The sequence below is a fragment of the Dermochelys coriacea genome, chromosome 21, assembly GCF_009764565.3.
Source record: "Dermochelys coriacea isolate rDerCor1 chromosome 21, rDerCor1.pri.v4, whole genome shotgun sequence".
Taxonomy (NCBI): domain Eukaryota; kingdom Metazoa; phylum Chordata; order Testudines; family Dermochelyidae; genus Dermochelys; species Dermochelys coriacea.
Window position 1 is genome coordinate 1,741,818 of NC_050088.1, and position 19,127 is coordinate 1,760,944.

Here is a 19,127-nt window from a genome sequence, read left to right on the forward strand (position 1 = left end):
TTATGTTATCCCGGCTCCTGGGATATGTCTATCCTGCTCTGGCCTTATTAGCCTGATGGTATTGGTGGTAAAGACAAGAGTGCCATCTAGTGGCACAATTGGAAAGCTACATCTTGCATAGAGCAGTGCAATTAAAACTCATTAGTACGTTCCCTGATCTGAACCTTGCTCCCCTTGAGTACGGTGCAAGATCAGCCCCAGGGTGAATTTAGTGCTGGTGAAATTGGTAGCCCACGAGACTGAATCCTCCGTTTATCCAGAGAACAGCTATAGATGGACAGTGGCAGTGCAAGACTCCCACATTCACCTTCCTTTGCCAGTACCTCTCCCTGCCCTGCCCTCCAGACACTCACTCCATCTTTGTGCCTCATTCATTCACAGGCATTTCAGCAGAGGGCTTACCAACAAATCAGCACCAAATTAGGTGGTGGCATTTGTGGAGGCTTGGCCACTAGGAATTGTACTAGCGGCCCATGGTGCTGCTGCTTGGTCACTACAGACTTGGGCTGGATTTGAGGTGCTGTATTTCATTATCAGTTCTTTAAACTCTCCAATCCCCTATAAGGGATGCTCTTTAATCTGGTTACCTTTTGTAACACTTGCTGAGTTCTCCCCTGGCTCTGAGCAGTAGCTGCTGCCAGCTCGTTTTCATACAAAGTGGCAGTACAGTCTATTTTACCCATTGCACACACACACAGTCACTGTTGTTAGCAGTTACACACTTTATCAGGCAGCCTGAGAAATAAGTGCTTGTGGCAGGTTCTAGTGTGAAGAAAAATCAGACCCATTATGATATTATTTCCTAAATGGACTCATTTCTGCCCACGTATGCCGGATGCATGTGTTGTGTTATTGTTTTTTTTCCCCCTCACGCCTTAATTGGAGTGCAAGCTGACTACATTTACATTGTTTATGTTAAAACAAGAACAAATCTGCTTGATAACAAACCCACGCAAATGGAGATGTTTCTTTTCCCAAATCTGTCATCTGCCCCTCATTTGAATGATTTTTAATCTAGTTATTTACAGTCTAGGAGCAGGTTTCCAGAGGGGCTCAGTTCACTGGTACAGAGTACATATGAAAAACTGGCCCCAGCTGTGGGCGCTGAGCATTTGAAGATCTAGCCCTGGACTCTTGGAAAAATTGGACTCCACAGACCTGATTCTCCACTGCCTTGTATTTTGTGTGGTCACTCACACCTGTATAAAGTGAGTGTAAAATGCTACCCAATCAAAATAACTGTGTTTGAAAACCACTTTGAACAGGTGTAAGTGAGTCCTCGAAGGGCCAAGGCAAAGGAGAATGACACCATTAACTTCAATGGGAGGAGGGTCAAGGCCTCAGTTTGTAAAATCAGGAAGTAGCTGCAATCTGCAAAGAGCTATTTAATAAACTGATAATAAAAGCAGGGACTTTTTTGAAGAACTGTTTTTCTTAAGAAAAATACTATTCTTGGGAGAAATTTCCCAACCCAGAGAATGAATTCCAGCTCCTGACCTCTTCTAGGACTAGAATATGGAACTCTTCCCCTAGGGCCAGTACTGGGTGGGCATTTTGCTTGATCATTGTTCCCTGAGTTCTCTTCTCTAAGTCACACAACACAATGAATGCACCCAGCCAATCTGAGCCATTGAATTTGAAGAGTGGAGCCCGCCTGTTATATCATATCTCCAAATTATCTCTTGGATCCATGTCCACATCTGACACAGTGATTATCCAATTCACCATGAACAATTCTCCTGAACTGCAGTCCAGTCTAGGGCTAATTCCTAGCCCTTAGAATGGCTGCCAGGCAGTCCTTTGTCTGCATTCATGCCTTCATTTTTCATTGGTGGTTTTCCCCTTAATTTCATTGGTTTCTCCCTCCATTTCATATGGGAATAGTTATGAGAAAAATATCAATAATGGGTCTCACTAATGACAGCATCCTTCCCGAGGAAGCCGGGGGCATGTAGGCTGCTGTCTGTCATCAGTCTCCTTAATTAGCTTTGCACTACAACCCTGGCACTATCCAGCCACCTTGGAGGAGAAGAATGGGAGCTGTCATGGAGCTTTGTCCATGAAGTACCTTATAGCCAGTTTACTTTAAAAGAGTCATGATTCCTTACAGTTAGGGTGATATGTATTTGCTCCATAGAGCCTCACCTACTCCTTGGAACTAAGAGGCTGGACCCTGGCATTCCACACATGTTCAGTCTTGGAAGGAAGCTCTTCTGAAAACCTGGCTGGGCCCTAATTGTGGGTGCTGGGAACTTCTGACTGGCCCATGCCTGGGAGTGTATGACCTAGCAGCAATTGAACCCACAGCTCACAAGTCCTAGTTCAGGGCCTTACCCACAGGAGCAGCCTTGGCTGGCCCTGCTTTGGCTGTTGCTATTGCTTAGGCTTTGGAGGCAGTGACAGTCCAGGAGGATGCAGAAAGCTCAGGTTCAGGGATTGTTATGAATGTGCTGCAGGCAGAGGGTGCCTCTCACATTGTTAGGGGCACCCTTTATCATATGCCTTAGCTAGGGAGGAGCCCATCCAGGCAGGCAATAAAAAGCATTAAAGATATAAGTAGAAATAGCTGCACCATCATTCCTACAAGGGCTGGGAGCGTCTCTTGGAGATTGGTCTCAGTTGCTGTAGCATCGCAGAAGGCAGAGATGGAAAAGTGCTAATCATCTCTCCTCTCTGCCTGGATCCCAGTGCAGGAGTATCCCCTGAAATGTGTTTTCTAAGGCTTTGTCCAGGATAGTGTTAAGGCCAAAATCTTCAAAAGTGGCTTCTGGGTTTTGGGTGCCTCCATTTTTGGAAAGTGCAGAACACCCACAGCCCCAAACCCATGCCTAGTGCTCAGCACCTCTGAAAATCAGGCCCAAAACGTATCCCCCAAATCAGTGGTCACTTCTGAAAGTGTGGTTATGTGTCTAGCAATTGGGGGGCCTGAGGGGGGGGAGGTTCCATGCCCATGCCTGAACCACCACCTGGTGGTCGTTTGAAAATTACAAGCTGGTGAGCTCAGGTGTGTTTTACAGTCGGGGCCTGATTCTCAGGATGCTGAGTACCCACGTTTCTCAATACATCCGTGCTCAGCACCTCTGAAAATCATGCCACCTGTCGGTTGCTCTCAGAGACTGGCACATTCACAGCAATCTCTGAACATGAACAGGGCCTGTAGCTGGAAGGGAGTTGATTCTGCTAGTTCCCCTCTGGTGCAATGGGCAGGTGGCTGTTGTAAACATGCAGGCCTGTATTGTCAGTGTCCCCAGAACTGCCAAGGAGAAGAACTGTGTTTACAGAGCCTCTGGGCTCTGCACACAGAACTTTGGACAGGCAGCAACCTTGTGATGCACTGTTCGAAGGAAGCAGGGTAATGTCAACCACAGCCCATGTTCAGCAGAAAGGTGGTGGGGTAGTGCTGGTGAAAGCTCCCTTCCTCCTTCCAAATGCTGTGTCCAGGGATTAGGAATACAAGAAAAACAAGCCCTGTCCTAATGCCTCTGCCAGTCTGGACCCTGCTACTGACAAAACACCCACAGTGGCTCTTTGCTCAGCCTGGTTTTGCCCCGTTCTTGCAGCCCACAGCATGCATGATGGACAAACAGCACCTGCTCTGGGTGCCCCTGACGAAGGGCTGTGCAATGTCCAGACCCATAGGATGCAGTCATAGTTACACTGCTCTGCTGACTCTCACCCACCTGAGATGGAAATGCCCAGATATTTCATTTTGAGGGTTCTTCTGGCTCCCTGAATTTCTGTGATTTTCATGCCCCCGCCCTCACTTCTGTTGGCAGCTGAGCAGGGCATGTCGAGGTGCAGATCGCATCAGCACCTCTCCAGGCTGAACACGCTTCTCCCACAGAACTCCCTGCTCCTCCAGCCTGTGCAGCGAGGATCTCCCCCCAGCTCTGGGCACGCTGTCTCCACAGCACACCTAGCTTGCCTGGGATGCAAGAGGCACACTAGAGTTCAGTACTGTGGTTTCCATCAGCCAATGCACACAGCTCTGCATTCACCGGCCAGTGATGCTTTGTCATAATCCCCTGGCCAGCACCATCTACTGGAGCTCACTTGGACTGTGCCAGTCTGGGTGAGGGTTTACACTTGATAAACTCTGACTCTTCCTCCAGCCGCAGGAGCCATTCAGATTTCTGCTTCTCAGAGCAACATGAAACACAACACTGGCCATTCCGAGCGTGCAGGTTATGGGTCGGAAGACCATGATCTGAATGGAAGCAAACCTGAACATTCAGAGAAGAGTCACTGCAGAGGATGGTTGAGTTCATTGCTCCTGGCAGGTATCCTAGCATCTGTGCAAACCTGCAGATCATATTGCAAAGGCAGGAGCTGCTCAGGGAGGGTCAAACTCTTTTCTGTACCAACTAAGGAGCTGCTGAAACTACTTTGCTAATCATTCCAGGTTTGTCCAGCTGTTGGAGTCTCACAGAAAGAGCCAAATGGGGAGGGAGGAGAGTCTGGAATCAAAGCACAAGAATGGCTGTGAAAAAAGCTAATGCGGTCTTGGGATGCATCAGGAGAGGTATTTCCAGTAGGGATAAGGAGGTTTTAGTACCGTTATACAGGCATTGGTGAGACCTCACCTGGAATACTGTGTTCAGTTCTGATCTCTCATGTTTAAGAAGGATGAATTCAAACTGGAACAGGTACAGAGAAGGGCTACTAGGATGATCCAAGGAATGGAAAACTTGTCTTATGAAAGGAGACTCAAGAAGCTTGGCTTGTTTAGCCTAACTAAAAGAAGGTTGAGGGGAGATATGATTGCTCTCTATAAATATATCAGAGGGATAAATACCGGAGAGGGAGAGGAATTATTTAAGCTCAGCACCAATGTGGACACAAGAACAAATGGGTATAAACTGGCCACCAGGAAGTTTAGACTTGAAATTAGACGAAGGTTTCTAACCATCAGAGGAGTGAAGTTTTGGAATAGCCTTCCAAGGGAAGCAGTGGGGGCAAAAGATCTATCTGGCTTTAAGATTAAACTTGATACGTTTATGGAGGAGATGGTATGCTGGGATAATGTGATTTTGGTAATTAATTGATCTTTAAATATTCATGGTAAATAGGCCTAATGGCCTGTGATGGGATATTAGATGGGTGGGATTTGAGTTACCCAGGAAAGAACTTTCTGTAGTATCTGGCTGGTGAATCTTGCCCATATGCTCAGGGTTTATCTGATCGCCATATTTGGGGTCGGGAAGGAATTTTCCTCCAGGGCAGATTGGAAGAGGCCCTGGAGGTTTTTCACCTTCCTCTGTAGCATGGGGCACGGGTCACTTGATGGAGGATTCTCTGCTCCTTGAAGTCTTTAAACCACGATTTGAGGACTTCAATAGCTCAGACATAGGTGAGAGGTTTTTCGCAGGAGTGGGTGGGTGAGATTCTGTGGCCTGCGTTGTGCAGGAGGTCAGACTAGATAATCATAATGGTCCCTTCTGACCTTAGTATCTATGAATCTATGAATGCAGGTCTCTTTAACAACCCTTCCCTTTGCATTTACAAGAGCATTGCCATGGCAGCAGGAATCTACATCTTAATGGAAACCCATTCCACATGTTCAGCTGGTCCTGACCTGCAGGATGAGAAATGGGACTGCTCTGTTATACCAGCAGCTTTAGTCTCAGCTAAGCCAGTTGTCCTCAGAGGCCCTGCCTCTACACAGGAGTTTTTCAAACAGAACAAGCCTGATACTCCCCTCACTTGTAGCTGTGTAAATCAGGAGTAGCTCCATTGATGTCAGTGTAGTCACAGCGGCATGAAACCTCCATGGAAATTTTGCGACTCTGCCTTCGCTTTTTATGGCATGCACATTGGTGGGTAGGACGCAGGATTGAGGGAAACTCAGCCTCAGCTGCAGCTCCAGCGGCATGGCTGGCTGGGGATGTGCTTCCCAAGCCCCTTGCTTGGGATCTGTTCCAGTGCTGAACTTCAGGAATATCTAACAGCCCATGCTCAAAGTATAGGAATGAGGGGCAGAGCATGGAAAAGATCAATCTAGCCGGGAGTGTGTCTTCATGAGAAGAGGTGCAAACTGAGCCCTGGTCTACACTGCAGAGTTAGGTTGATGCAAGGCAGCTTCTGTCGCCCTAACTCTGTAAACGTCTACACTAGAATGTTGCTCCCACTGACATAAATTGCCCCCTAGGCTGGCTTATTACTTCCACCGCCGCGAGAGGCATAACACTTAGGTTGGCGTAGTTAGGGTGATGCAGCATCAGTATAAACACTGCACTGCTTACAGCAACTTGCTGCCTTTCGGAAGCCTTCCCACAATGCCCCTTATTGGCAGTTCAATTGGTGCAAGCGCTCCTGGTGAGGACACGCACCGCCGACACAAGGAGCGTGGTGTGGACGTGCAACCGTGATTTAATGACTACGGTGGCTGGACGTTGACATAACTTAGGTTGACATAATTGTGTATTTTTAAGAGTAGCAGCCATGTTAGTCTGAATTCGCAAAAAGAAAAGGAGTACTTGTGGCACCTTAGAGACTAACAAGTTTATTTGAGCATAAGCTTTGTGAGCTACAGCTCACTTCATCGGATGCATTTGGTGGAAAATACAAAGGGGAGATTGATATACACACACAGAGAACATGAAACAATGGGTTTATCATACACACTGTAATGAGAGTGATCACTTAAGATGAGCCATCACCAGCAGCGGGGGGGGGAAGGAGGAAAACCTTTCATGGTGACAAGCAAGGTAGGCCATTTCCAGCAGTTAACAAGAACATCTGAGGAACAGTGGGAGGTGGGGTGGGGGGGAGAAATAACATGGGGAAATAGTTTTACTTTGTGTAATGACTCATCTGTTCCCAGTCTCTATTCAAGCCTAAGTTAATTGTATCCAGTTTGCAAATTAATTCCAATTCAGCAGTCTCTCGTTGGAGTCTGTTTCTTAAGTTTTTTTGTTGAAGAATAGCCACTCTCAGGTCTGTAATCGAGTGACCAGAGAGATTGAAGTGTTCTCCGACTGGTTTTTGAATGTTATAATTCTTGACGTCTGATTTGTGTCCATTTATTCTTTTAGGTAGAGACTGTCCAGTTTGACCAATGTACATGGCAGAGGGGCATTGCTGGCACATGATGGCATATATCACATTGGTCGATGCGCAGGTGAACGAGCCTCTGATAGTGTGGCTGATGTGATTAGGCCCTATGATGGTGTCCCCTGAATAGATATGTGGACAGAGTTGGCAATGGGCTTTGTTGCAAGGATAGGTTCCTGGGTTAGTGGTTCTGTTGTGTGGTGTGTGGTTGCTGGTGAGTATTTACTTCAGATTGGGGGGCTGTCTGTAAGCAAGGACTGGCCTGTCTCCCAAGATCTGTGAGAGTGATGGGTCGTCCTTCAGGATAGGTTGTAGATCCTTGATGATGCGTTGAAGAGGTTTTAGTTGGGGGCTGAAGGTGATGGCTAGTGGCATTCTGTTATTTTCTTTGTTGGGCCTGTCCTGTAGTAGGTGACTTCTGGGTACTCTTCTGGCTCTGTCAATCTGTTTCTTCACTTCAGCAGGTGGGTATTGTAGTTGTAGGAATGCATGATAGAGATCTTGTAGGTGTTTGTCTCTGTCTGAGGGGTTGGAGCAAATGCGGTTATATCATAGAGCTTGGCTGTAGACAATGGATTGTGTGGTATGATCTGGATGAAATCTACCCTCTGATCTCACTGAGAGTTACCAAAAGAAACTACAGCATTTGCTTAAGAAACTCCCTGAAAAAGCACAAGAACAAATCCGCACAGACACACCCCTAGAACCCCGACCTGGGGTATTCTATCTGCTACCCAAGATCCATAAACCTGGAAATCCTGGATGCCACATCATCTCAGGCATTGGCACCCTGACAGCAGGATTGTCTGGCTATGTAGACTCCCTCCTCAGGCCCCACGTTACCAGCACTCCCAGCTATCTTCGAAACACCACTGACTTCCTGAGGAAACTACAATCCATTGGTGATCTTCCTAAAAACACCATCCTAGCCACTATGGATGTAGAAGCCTCTACACCAACACTCCACACAAAGATGGACTACAAGCCGTCAGGAACAGTATCCTCGATAATGTCACGGCTAACCTGGTGGCTGAACTTTGTGATTTTGTCCTCACCCATAACTATTTCACATTTGGGGACAATGTATACCTTCAAATCAGCAGCACTGTGATGGGTACCTGCATGGCCCCACAGTATGCAAACATTTTTATGGCTGACTTAGAAAAACGCTTCCTCAGCTCTCGTCCTCTAATGCCCCTACTCTACTTGTGCTACATTGATGACATCTTCATCATCTGGACCCATGGAAAAGAAGCCCTTGAGGAATTCCACCATGCTTTCAACAATTTCCATCCCACCATCAACCTCAGCCTGGACCAGTCCACACAAGAGACCCACTTCCTGGACACTACGGTGCTAATAAGCGATGGTCACATAAACACCACCCTATATCGGAAACCTACTGACCGCTATTCCTACCTACATGCCTCTAGCTTTCATCCAGATCATACCACATGATCCATTGTCTACAGCCAAGCTCTACGATATAACCGCATTGGCTCCAACCCCTCAGACAGAGACAAACACCTACAAGATCTCTATCATGCATTCTTACAACTACAATACCCACCTGCTGAAGTGAAGAAACAGATGGACAGAGCCAGAAGAGTACCCAGAAGTCACCTACTACAGGACAGGCCCAACAAAGAAAACAACAGAACGCCACTAGCCATCGCCTTCAGCCCCCAACTAAAACCTCTCCAACGCATCATCAAGGATCTACAATCTATCCTGAAGGACAACCCATCACTCTCACAGATCTTGGGAGACAGGCCAGTCCTTGCTTACAGACAGCCCCCCAATCTGAAGCAAATACTTACCAGCAACCACACACAACACAACAGAACCACTAACCCAGGAACCTATCCTTGCAACAAAGCCCGTTGCCAACTCTGCCCACTTATCTATTCAGGGGATACCATCATAGGGCCTAATCACATCAGCCACACTATCAGAGGCTCATTCACCTGCGCATTTACCGATGTGATATATGCCATCATGTGCCAGCAATGCCCCTCTGCCATGTACATTGGCCAAACTGGACAGTCTCTACCTAAAAGAATAAATGGACACAAATCAGACGTCAAGAATTATAATATTCAAAAACCAGTCGGAGAACACTTCAATCTCTCTGGTCACTCGATTACAGACCTGAGAGTGGCTATTCTTCAACAAAAAAGCTTCAAAAACAGACTCCAACGAGAGACTGCTGAATTGGAATTAATTTGCAAACTGGATACAATTAACTTAGGCTTGAATAGAGACTGGGAACAGATGAGTCATTACACAAAGTAAAACTATTTCCCCATGGTATTTCTCCCTCCCACCCCACCCCCCACTGTTCCTCTGATATTCTTGTTAACTGCTGGAATTAGCCTACCTTGCTTGTCACCATGAAAGGTTTTCCTCCTTTCCCCCCCCTGCTGCTGGTGATGGCTTATCTTAAGTGATCACTCTCCTTACAGTGTGTATGATAAACCCATTGTTTCATGTTCTCTGTGTGTGTATATCAATCTCCCCTTTGTATTTTCCACCAAATGCATCCGATGAAGTGAGCTGTAGCTCACGAAAGCTTATGCTCAAATAAATTTGTTAGTCTCTAAGGTGCCACAAGTACCCCTTTTCTTTTTGTATAATTGTGTAGTGTAGACATCCCCTAAGATAACCGTAACCTCACCCGAGAGGGACCCAGCCTAGAAAGCTCTGTGACTGCGCAGTGTTAAGGGACAGAGCTGCACCTTGGGCAGCAGCTGCTGGCTTTGCTGCAGGCTCCCTGTGTAACCTTGAGCCATGCACCCACTCAGCTATTCGTTATTCTCAATGGGAGCTGAGTACGTGTGGAGATCCAGCCCTTTCGTGAAGGTGTCTGTGTTAGAGCCACACTCTAGATCCAGCTCTGAAGCGCCTGCCTCAGTTTCCCCCCTGTAATGTGGGGATAATGCTCCTTCTTGACCTAGGAGGGCCATTGAGAGGATGAATACCGTGACACTGTGAGTGCCTGTGGTGTGGGGCCATGGAAGTAACCAGACAGAAACCGAGAGTCTGATTCTCCGCTCGCACTGACACTGGTGCACTCCGTTGGCTTCAGTGGAGTGACTCCTGATTTACAGTGATGTGAATGAGGTATGTATTTCAGAGGTATGTATCCCCTAGGAGGGGACTTGGTTTTTACATCCAAAGGCGGCATATGCGCTGCCCTTAGAGATGTTGGTTAGCGCCCTGCTGGGCCAGATGCTCAGCTGGTGTGATCAGTGTAGCTCTAAGGAAGTTGACAGAGCTACAGCAGTTCACATCAGGTGAGGATCTGGTCTGATAACTGCGAAACCACTGCTCTAGGGTGGTGTTGTGAAGAGTTGGCCCTTTTAAATAGTTGGTCAGAAGTTCAACTGACCCCTTTGTTCCACCCCATGACTGTTCCCTGCCCCTGTGTCACTGTGGCCCAGGGTTCTTGCTTTTTCACTCCTGATCCCCTCAAGTGTTTGTGCTGTTGCCGGTATTGACCTGTGCGCATATCTATTGGCATCTCCCTTGTGCAGGGCACTCTTGTCACAGTCTGTCCATGGTTGCACCTCTGCCCCCAGCTGTTCTATGGGGCCCTTCATGAACGTGCATCTTGCTGCCTGCCTTGGCCAGTTGGAATGACAGACAAGGCTGCACTGAAGCCCCCTGGCAGCCCATCTCTGCCTTTGCTCTGGGCCTGGCTTGGTCCCACTGAGACGCACTGGGTGTCCTGCTTCCCCTGCCTCTGCTCCAGTTGCACCTTCCTGGCTTCCCTCTGCTCTGGCTCCAGCCTACTGTGGTGGGGGATGGATGGAAAAGGGATCAGGAGGCATCCGTTGCTGGATTTGGAGGATTGTTTGTGTCCCTCGTCACATTTTTTAAAAGTGGGAGCTGCCATCTGTGTGACTTTCCACACCCAGGGTCCTTGAAGTCCCTGTTTGTGTGAGATCCTGCTGACCTCCATTCTCCCTTTGATCCAGGCTGCTGTCAGACACACTGGTGTCAGATCGGTGGTGGGCCCACTTCCTTTGTGACAAGTGGGGGAACTGTCAAGGTTATAAGGCGAACCCACATGGGGGACCCAACACCTAGGGTGCCGTGGAAAGAGACCTTCCAACTGACCTGAACACGGCTCGCTTTCCTGCCTCCACTCAGGATGTGCACTTTGAATGAGGAATGTGCATTCTAGCTACACACAAGAAGGAGCTCTGAGTGAGCAGCCATCACCTCAGGAGGTACACACCGCCCACATTCATGCTTGGGAAGGGGCAGACTCCTGAGGGTCACCGAAATCTCCACCCTAACTGATAAGCGAGCTGGGTTAGAAGAGCTGGGCAGGTGATGGAAAGAAGGGCTTGTGGAATGTTTTAATAGGGACACTCATCAAATTAGTTATTTAGGCCAAGATTTCCAGGAGCAGCTACCAGCTCCGGGCATCTTACGGGGTTTTTCAGTGGTGGGTGCTCAGCACTTGCTTGAAATTTGATCCCTTTCAGATGTCTCAGGCTGGACACAAAAACTGAGACTTCCAATCCACTGGTCACTTTAGGAAATCTTGGCCTTGATGCTTTTTATTCAGCCAGCTCTAGTGAGGGCTGCTGGTTTACTGAGGCTCTTGTCAGATGAGACGCTTGCGGGGTTTAGTGGGTGCTGGTGGCTGGTGATGTACAGGAGGTCAGACTAGAGGATCTGCTGATCTCTCCTGCCCTTAAACTCTGTGACTCTCTATGGACTCCCCACAGCACTGCCCTGGAGTATTGTTGGACATAGTCTCACATCGATAGCTAATGCATGAAGCCAGTCACACCTGGGGAAGCTGCTACTAGGAGGTAAGTGATACTTTGCATGAAAGAACACTGGCCATGGACACATTCCAGTTAACAGCGGCCATGCAGTCACCTGTCTGTGCCCAAGGAGGCTAAGGTAGGCTCCTATAGGAAATATGTGAGTTTGAATTTCTTTGGCTGTGGGGATTTATACTCTCAGCCCTCTGGAGCCAAATCAAACACAGAAAATGAAGTATTTGTTGTACTTGACACTTCTCCATTCCTCTGAGCACCACTAGATGACAGTAGCATGCTAAAGTTGGTGGGGTGAGTGAGGCCATGCAGACAGCAGCTGCCCCATACTGGCCTAGTTTATTGCTATGCCCATTATGATGAAAGTTAGAGAAAGCACTTTCCATCATCCACAGAGCCTGCAAACAGCCCTTTGACGCAAAATAGCAAAGTTCAGTGAAAAGAACCTACATGTCTGAGAAGTGGCAAGTGCCTGGCAGGGGAGCCAGGTAACTCTTTTAGCTCACAAAAGCTTATGCTCAAATAAATTTGTTAGTCTCTAAGATGCCACAAGTACTCCTTTTCTTTTTTGCGAATACAGACTAACACGGCTGCTACTCTGAAACCTCTTTTAATTAAAAACAGCACCAAAATATGAAATTTGTATTATCTCCACTTCTGATCCTGGGACTTTTAAGAATGAAATTTGGTTTAAAGGTTACAGAATAAAAACATCCCAGTGCCTGAAATGTCTGGACTCAGTAATATATGCAGCAGTGGTGTGTGTGTCTCTACACATGCATGTAGGTTTCTTTACAGTACAGAAGCTTGTGACTAATTTGAAGCACACTTTTTTCAGCTGGATGCAAACCTGAGGTCCTGACATTTGTGGGCAAGAAAGTTTCCCTGGCATTTGCTGCAACAGTTGGAGTGTTGTGTTCCGGTCAGATGCTGATATTAGTGAGACTGAGGAAGGCAGAATTGTAGTTTAGAATAGATATCTGGTATTCTTTTTCACTTCTTGTGCCAAATGGTTGTGTACCCTGTATGCTGTTAATCAGCTTTCAGCTTCCAGCCCAGTAGGGTCTACATTTCAGTGGTGGGCCATTGATTCCTGTGCATAGTTTGTATGTTGATTTGGATCCTTTGGGATGAACGTGTATATTATTAGCAGTAATTACCTGTAATGAACGAGAGGTTATGAAGGAATCAACCTGCCTTGCTCATTTTCCTGCTATGTCCCAAGTCTATTCCTCGACCTTTCCTGATTTTAGCTTAGCTTCTTGTACACAAGCCACCCACCTGCTGACATCAATATGCTTTACAATATCTGCATTGATCTAATCTCTCAAATGTTGCCCATATGCTCAGGGTTCAACTGATCACCATATTTGGGGTCGGGAAGGAATTTTCCTCCAGGGCAGATTGGAAAAGGTCCTGGGGGTTTTTTACCTTCCTCTGTAGCATGGGGCATGGGTCACTTGCTGGAGGATTCTCTACACCTTGAAGTCTTTATACCATGATTTGAGGACTTCAATAGCTCAGACATAGGTGAGAGGTTTATCGCAGGAGTGGGTGGGTGAGATTCTGTGGCCTGCGTTGTGCAAGAGGTCGGACTAGATGATCATAATGGTCCCTTCTGACCTTGGTATCTATGAATCTGTGTTTGCTCACTGTCATTCACTGTATCTTAAATTAAACGTGACAGTCTCAAATCCTCTAGCCTCTATTATTTTCTCTGGCTAATGACCTAGCCACTGGAATCCCTTTCTGTGACTAGCACCGCCCAGCCCTCAGCAGTGACTAACCACTGCTCCAGGGCACAATGTTCCCAATGGAGTTCCGGGGCTGCTTTTCCCAGAGGATCATTGCAACATGCAAGTGTCAGCTGGAGCTTTGGAGCCCAGCTTAGGGTTTGCAGAGGTATGGTCTCCCACTCCAGGAATGAAGTATGTTCACTTCCTCGAGTGCTTGGAATTCACTGACCAGCGTCAGCTCGAATCAATGGAGTTGTACCAGGGAAGAATATGGTCCAGCATTTTTCCAAAAGGCACCAGTGCTGGCAACAACATACTGAAGAAAGGCATCTAAAAGCAGAGCATCTCCCCCAGCAAAAAGGCTTAGCAATAAACTGCATTGGTCCTGGACATGGGGGGACAAAGTGCTTGTCACAGGGCGCTGCTTCAGCTACGCTGCCTCGCCTGTTTTCATGGCCCCAGTCACAGACGCGCATGGGGCTTGTCTACACGCAAAACGCTGCACTGGCTGCAGATGTGCAGCTGTAGTGCTTCAGTGCAGACGCCACTACACTGCTGGGAGGGGCTCTCCCATTGCGTGGGTAACCCACCTCCCCGAGGGATAGTAGCTAGGTTGATGGAAGAACTCTTCTGACGAGCTAGCGCTGTCTGTGTGGGGACTTAGGTCAGCTTAACAGTACCACGCAGGGAGTGGATTATCACTCCCCTGACTGATGTAGTTGAACCAATCTAATTATCTAGTGTAGACCAGGCCATAGTCTGTTACTTTTCTACCCCATGTACCTTTAATCCTCTGTTTGCACACAGGGTGGGACTTGGCACACATATACAGTGGGAGGGGTCTTCTGCACAGGTTTGTTCCTCCGCCCACCTCACCCTCTGAGCCTCCAGTGCCTTCCAGCTCTATATCCCCCCAGTTACTGAGCCAATGGTCCATCAGCCCAGCGGTGTCAGGAATTCCCCTCTAGGAACAGGTTAAGCCTGCAGCCTTCTCCGTGTTGCAGAACCTTCAGTGTCCAGGGTGCTACAGCCAGCACCGTCAGAGTGCCCATGATCCCACATGCAAACCTCCACTCTCTGGGCACAGACACAGGTGAGGCTGTGAGGACGCCAGACATACACCCCTTCCCTTCCCCCCAGGCCTGCTCTGAGAGGGTATGGTGTCCGCTGGAGGAGGATATTTTTTCCCTCTTAAACAAACAGGCGGCTCTGAGTTAATGGTCTAGTTATTTTTAATGGTAGGGACGGCCCTCTTCAGAGACTATGAAATTAAGCATTAACGATCTCCCTAAATTAGATTTTATGAGCAATAAATCAGGAACAATTTAATATTTATCCCAGTACTGAGGCCAAATACAGTGATAAATTTAACAGTAAAACATGGCTATTATTTTGTAATCTTTAAATGATATTTAAATTCAGTGGCACTTCAGGAAATTAGTCTTTAAAAATTGAAAAACCCCTTTCATTAAAATTTGCATTTTCAGCTCCAAATCAGAGCAAAGCATCTTTTAAAGTTTATTTTACAGTACTTTTTAGACTTCCGTACACTGACCCATGTTCTGTGTTTTTGAGAGGCATTCATCCTCTGACACATGGGATTGTGTTTTTGACCTACCAGGTTGTTGCCATGTGCCTTCTTCCTCGTTATCAAAGATGATTTTGGACTTCAGAAATGGCCCTATCCTACCCCTTCCTCCCCAAATCTGCTCTTTTGATTGGATCCTGCATTGAAGTCAGAATGTTGGATTGGTGACATCACAATCATTTCCATAGCAACGAACTGTGGTTTCATCACAGGATCATCATTCATCGAAGGATCTGGCACGGGAAGGAGCCTAGTTCAAGGGAGACATGCCCAGCCCAGGGCTTTGCTCTTTGGATAATAGTCTCTCTTTCCCCATTTGCCCCAGTCTGAAGGTCTCAGTGTAGGGATACAATGACTGCAAGCCCTCCAAATGTCTCAGCTGTGCTGAGGCAGACCCTGCGGTTTAGGATTTGTTGGGGATGCATTGAGATGTGTTTCAGACACTAGCCCCTCTTCTGACAGGTTGTGGGTGAGGGCGTGTGGGACTGGTTGTTTCAGGGAAAAGAGCATTTAATCTTAACTGCAAACAAAGGTGGGTTTTTTGGGTTTTTTTTTGTTAGCAAAAGGCATTAATCCTACTGGCCCTGATCCTGGTCCCGAGGAAGCCAAGGAGAGTTCTGTCGGCAGCCTCTAAGGCAGCAGGATCTGTGGTTTGAAGTCGCCTGAACCTGGAACGGGATCCAAAGGCTGCACCTTCCTAACTGACGTAAAAGCTGGAGCAAAGTTCAGCAAAACAGAGCGTGGGGTTTGCAGGGTGGAAGGCAACAACAGAAGCCATATCCATTATCTGCCAAAGGACAGGGCAGCACACACAGTGCTGGCCTGATAGCTTCTGCTCCTCCTACCCCTCTCTGGGCCTCAGCCTGCCCTTCTGGAGAATGTGGGCGGCACTACCACAGGGCTAAGCCTTAGCCAGGGAACAGCAGGTTTGCTCTCTAACCCTGTCCCTTCTGCTGCTGCTGCTGCTCAGAGCCAGACAAACTTGCGAGGCTTGTTCAAAATGGGTGTAGTTCTCTGAGCGCAGCAGAGCTGGGCTTGCTTTGCTGGGAGGGGCATTCCTCTTCCCCGGCCAAAGGAAAGCTCCTTGACCTGACCTGGCAATTCACAAGCTGCAGTGCCCAAGTGCCCACTTCACTGACATTTTCCTCCACCAACACTCAGACATTGGCAGCAGCTGCCTCCTGCTTCCAGTGACTCCCACATCTGGAGAATTCCCGTACCAGATGAATCTTTACACCCACAGGTCAGGGGGAGCAATTCACAGGCAGGGCCAGGCGGGAGGCTGGGTCAACTTTTGCACCTTTCTTGCCTCTCTCAGCTGAGGCTGGAGCTGAAATAGATGTGTGAAATATGGCAGGGAGCCTCCCCCAAATGCTGGAGATGATAGTGCTGGAAAGACAGATCTCTGGACCCAGTGGTTTCTATCATAGGGTCTTATAGTGCTGCCCATCACCATAGTATCTGGGCACCTGCCACATAAAATCCATAGTAATAGCTATGTTCCTAATGAACTTCATAGGGTGTCTCACTCTTCTGCCTTCTCAGGGTAAAACCTCAGCTTGGGGCAGGTTGGGGTTAGTGGGTGGAAGAGGCATCTCTGACGTGGGCCTCAGTCTTCTGCAGTCCTGGTCTCAGGCTGCGGATAAAATGCAGAGATAATAAATAACGACAGTGCAGCACCATGCAGCTGGCAGCAAAGGAGCTGGAACTGGGCTGTAACCTGGTCCATCATTTGCCCTGACCTGTGGTGGCACCTGTGCTTTGGCATGACTGACATTGTTCTGATAGCCACAGGATGAACTAGCACAAAGTCTCACTCTTACACTTCTTGGCCTTGGCGTGGACGCTTACCTGGTTCAGATAAAATAAGAGCAACTTGGACGTGGGCCTGGAATTCAAACCAAACCTCTCCTGGGTCATTTCCCCCTTATTGTTTTCCATTTTGGCACTGTCTCTGCTCTCCCTGTTGGTGCAGGGAGTGGATGGGTCCCAAACCCCACCATGGAGCCAGCCTGGTTTTGCAAAGAGCATTTCTGGGTGTTTCCTCCAACCAAGCCCTGGAGCATTCGGTAGTTCATCCATCAATGTGTCTGAACCAGACTGTGATGCTGGCTTGGAACGGACTTCAGTCTCTTGGCAATCTAGAGTCCTTGATCCAGGACCGCGCTTCAGCAGGTACTTAACTCAGTGGGACTTCATGCTTAAGTGCTGTCCCGAATAGGGATCAACTTAAGTGTGTGCTTAAAAACTTTCCTGAATCGTGGCTAGGTAAGGAATTAGTTTATCCAATCTTGCCATCTTCGCTTAGGCAAAAGTCCCAAAGAGGCAAAGGAGAATTTTGCAAAATTGGGTCCTTAGGAAGGATGAGAGACGAGACCTGAGGACAGCTGGGGGCCAGTTAGTGCCCTGAGGCAGCAAAGAAATAAGCGGGTGAGCTGTGATGAGCAGTGAGAGCAATGAGGCACAGCTAGCTGGGGCTGTGTGCAGGGGAGAGATTCCCTCTGCCGTATTTGCTCTGTGTAAGCACAGTGCAGGAATCTCAGCAGTCAATTCAGAGCCGTGGGAAGCAGAGCAAAGGCAGAAAATGGATTTCTCGCACAATAAGACCAAACTGTGGTTCTCTGGTGCCAGTAGTAAGGAGAGGTATCCATTATTACTAGCATTATCTCCAGTACAATAGCATCTGCAGGTCCCAGTGGAGAATGAGGCCATATCGTCGTAGGTGCTGTACACAAAGGGAGCACGAGACAATCCCTGCCATGGGGCACTCACAATCTAAAGAGACACGGCAAAGGGAAAGTGACTTGTCCAAAGTCATGCAGCAGATCAGTGGAAGAGCCAAAAACAGAACCCAGAGCGCCTGAGTCCAAGGCCAGTGGCTGACACTACCGCTCTTAGAAGCCACAAAGCCAAGGTCCTACTGTGATCCTACATCCCACTGGAACAGATTTTTCAGCTCCACCCCCCCAGGGGCACTGCATGTGATGGGCAGAAGGAAGTGCTGTATGTGGGAGCTGCCCCAAGGACTTCAGGGGCAGAGAAAACACAGCACTCAGTCTGTTCAAATGCGCTGTGGCTTTGGTGTGGCCGTGAATTTGGTGCTTGGTCTGGGAAGCTTGAAGAGTTGGTTTGGTGCTTGGAGGCATGTTCCTAAAATGTCGGCATGTGTCTGAGAAACGCTGCCATGCCCTTGTATCGGGGCACAGCTCCCCTCACCATCTCTGTGTGCTCCTCCAGCATGGGGTGCTCCTTTGAGGGCCTGCCCTGGAATGAACCAAGCCACCCAAGGCAAGGCCTTCCAGCAGGCTGGCGCACAGAGAGCGAGTGTGCGTGTGCATCCATGTGTGCGCGCTCAGGCCAAGACACCATCTTCCATAGGGCTTTGTCCACATCATCACTAATCATATCAAGGTGTTCTGCCAAGTTCCTTCCAGTGAACCTGGGACTTTATTCAAAATGACAGGGGATCTGATTTATTATACTAACGAGCCGGCGATCAATAAACATGACCTGAGAGAATCCCAGTCCCACAATTCCATTCTTGTTCAGTTCCTTGTGGGAGATGAAAGGTTTCCTACAACTTCCCAGTGCTACCCAGAATCTCCCCACTTGATCTGCCAAAGCCTTTTGCTGCTCTCGAGCCGGGCGTTTGATTGAACTGACAGAAGTGGCTTATTAATTGTACTAATGAGGGGCTCAGCAACACGGAGCAATGGGCAGAGATGGAGAGAGTCCAGTGTGGCTAATACAACGTGCAAAGCTGAATGGAGCACCAGGTCACCCTGTTGCTACGCTACTAGCTAAGCTGCCTGTAGGACTAATATGTGAGCCAGTAGGTGACTCTGGGAAAAAAATTGCTCCGTAGCTCACATAATTAATAGGACAGTGATGCTTTATTTTCTCAGACGGAATATCGAATAGGGAAGTTGTGACTGCACACGTATCATAAAC

The 19,127-nt window shown here is 48.0% G+C and overlaps 1 long non-coding RNA gene across 2 annotated transcripts in view; it reads left to right on the forward strand.

Moving 5' to 3' along the window:
• LOC119846197 overlaps nt 1–19,127 on the forward strand; it is a 49,931-nt gene that overhangs the window by 3,025 nt on the left and 27,779 nt on the right. For both annotated transcript variants that reach the window (XR_005289789.2, XR_005289788.2), the window contains exons 2-4: nt 10,011–10,176; nt 11,034–11,288; nt 11,796–11,882. This is a non-coding gene — a long non-coding RNA (uncharacterized LOC119846197). The remainder of the gene's footprint in view (nt 1–10,010; nt 10,177–11,033; nt 11,289–11,795; nt 11,883–19,127) is intronic.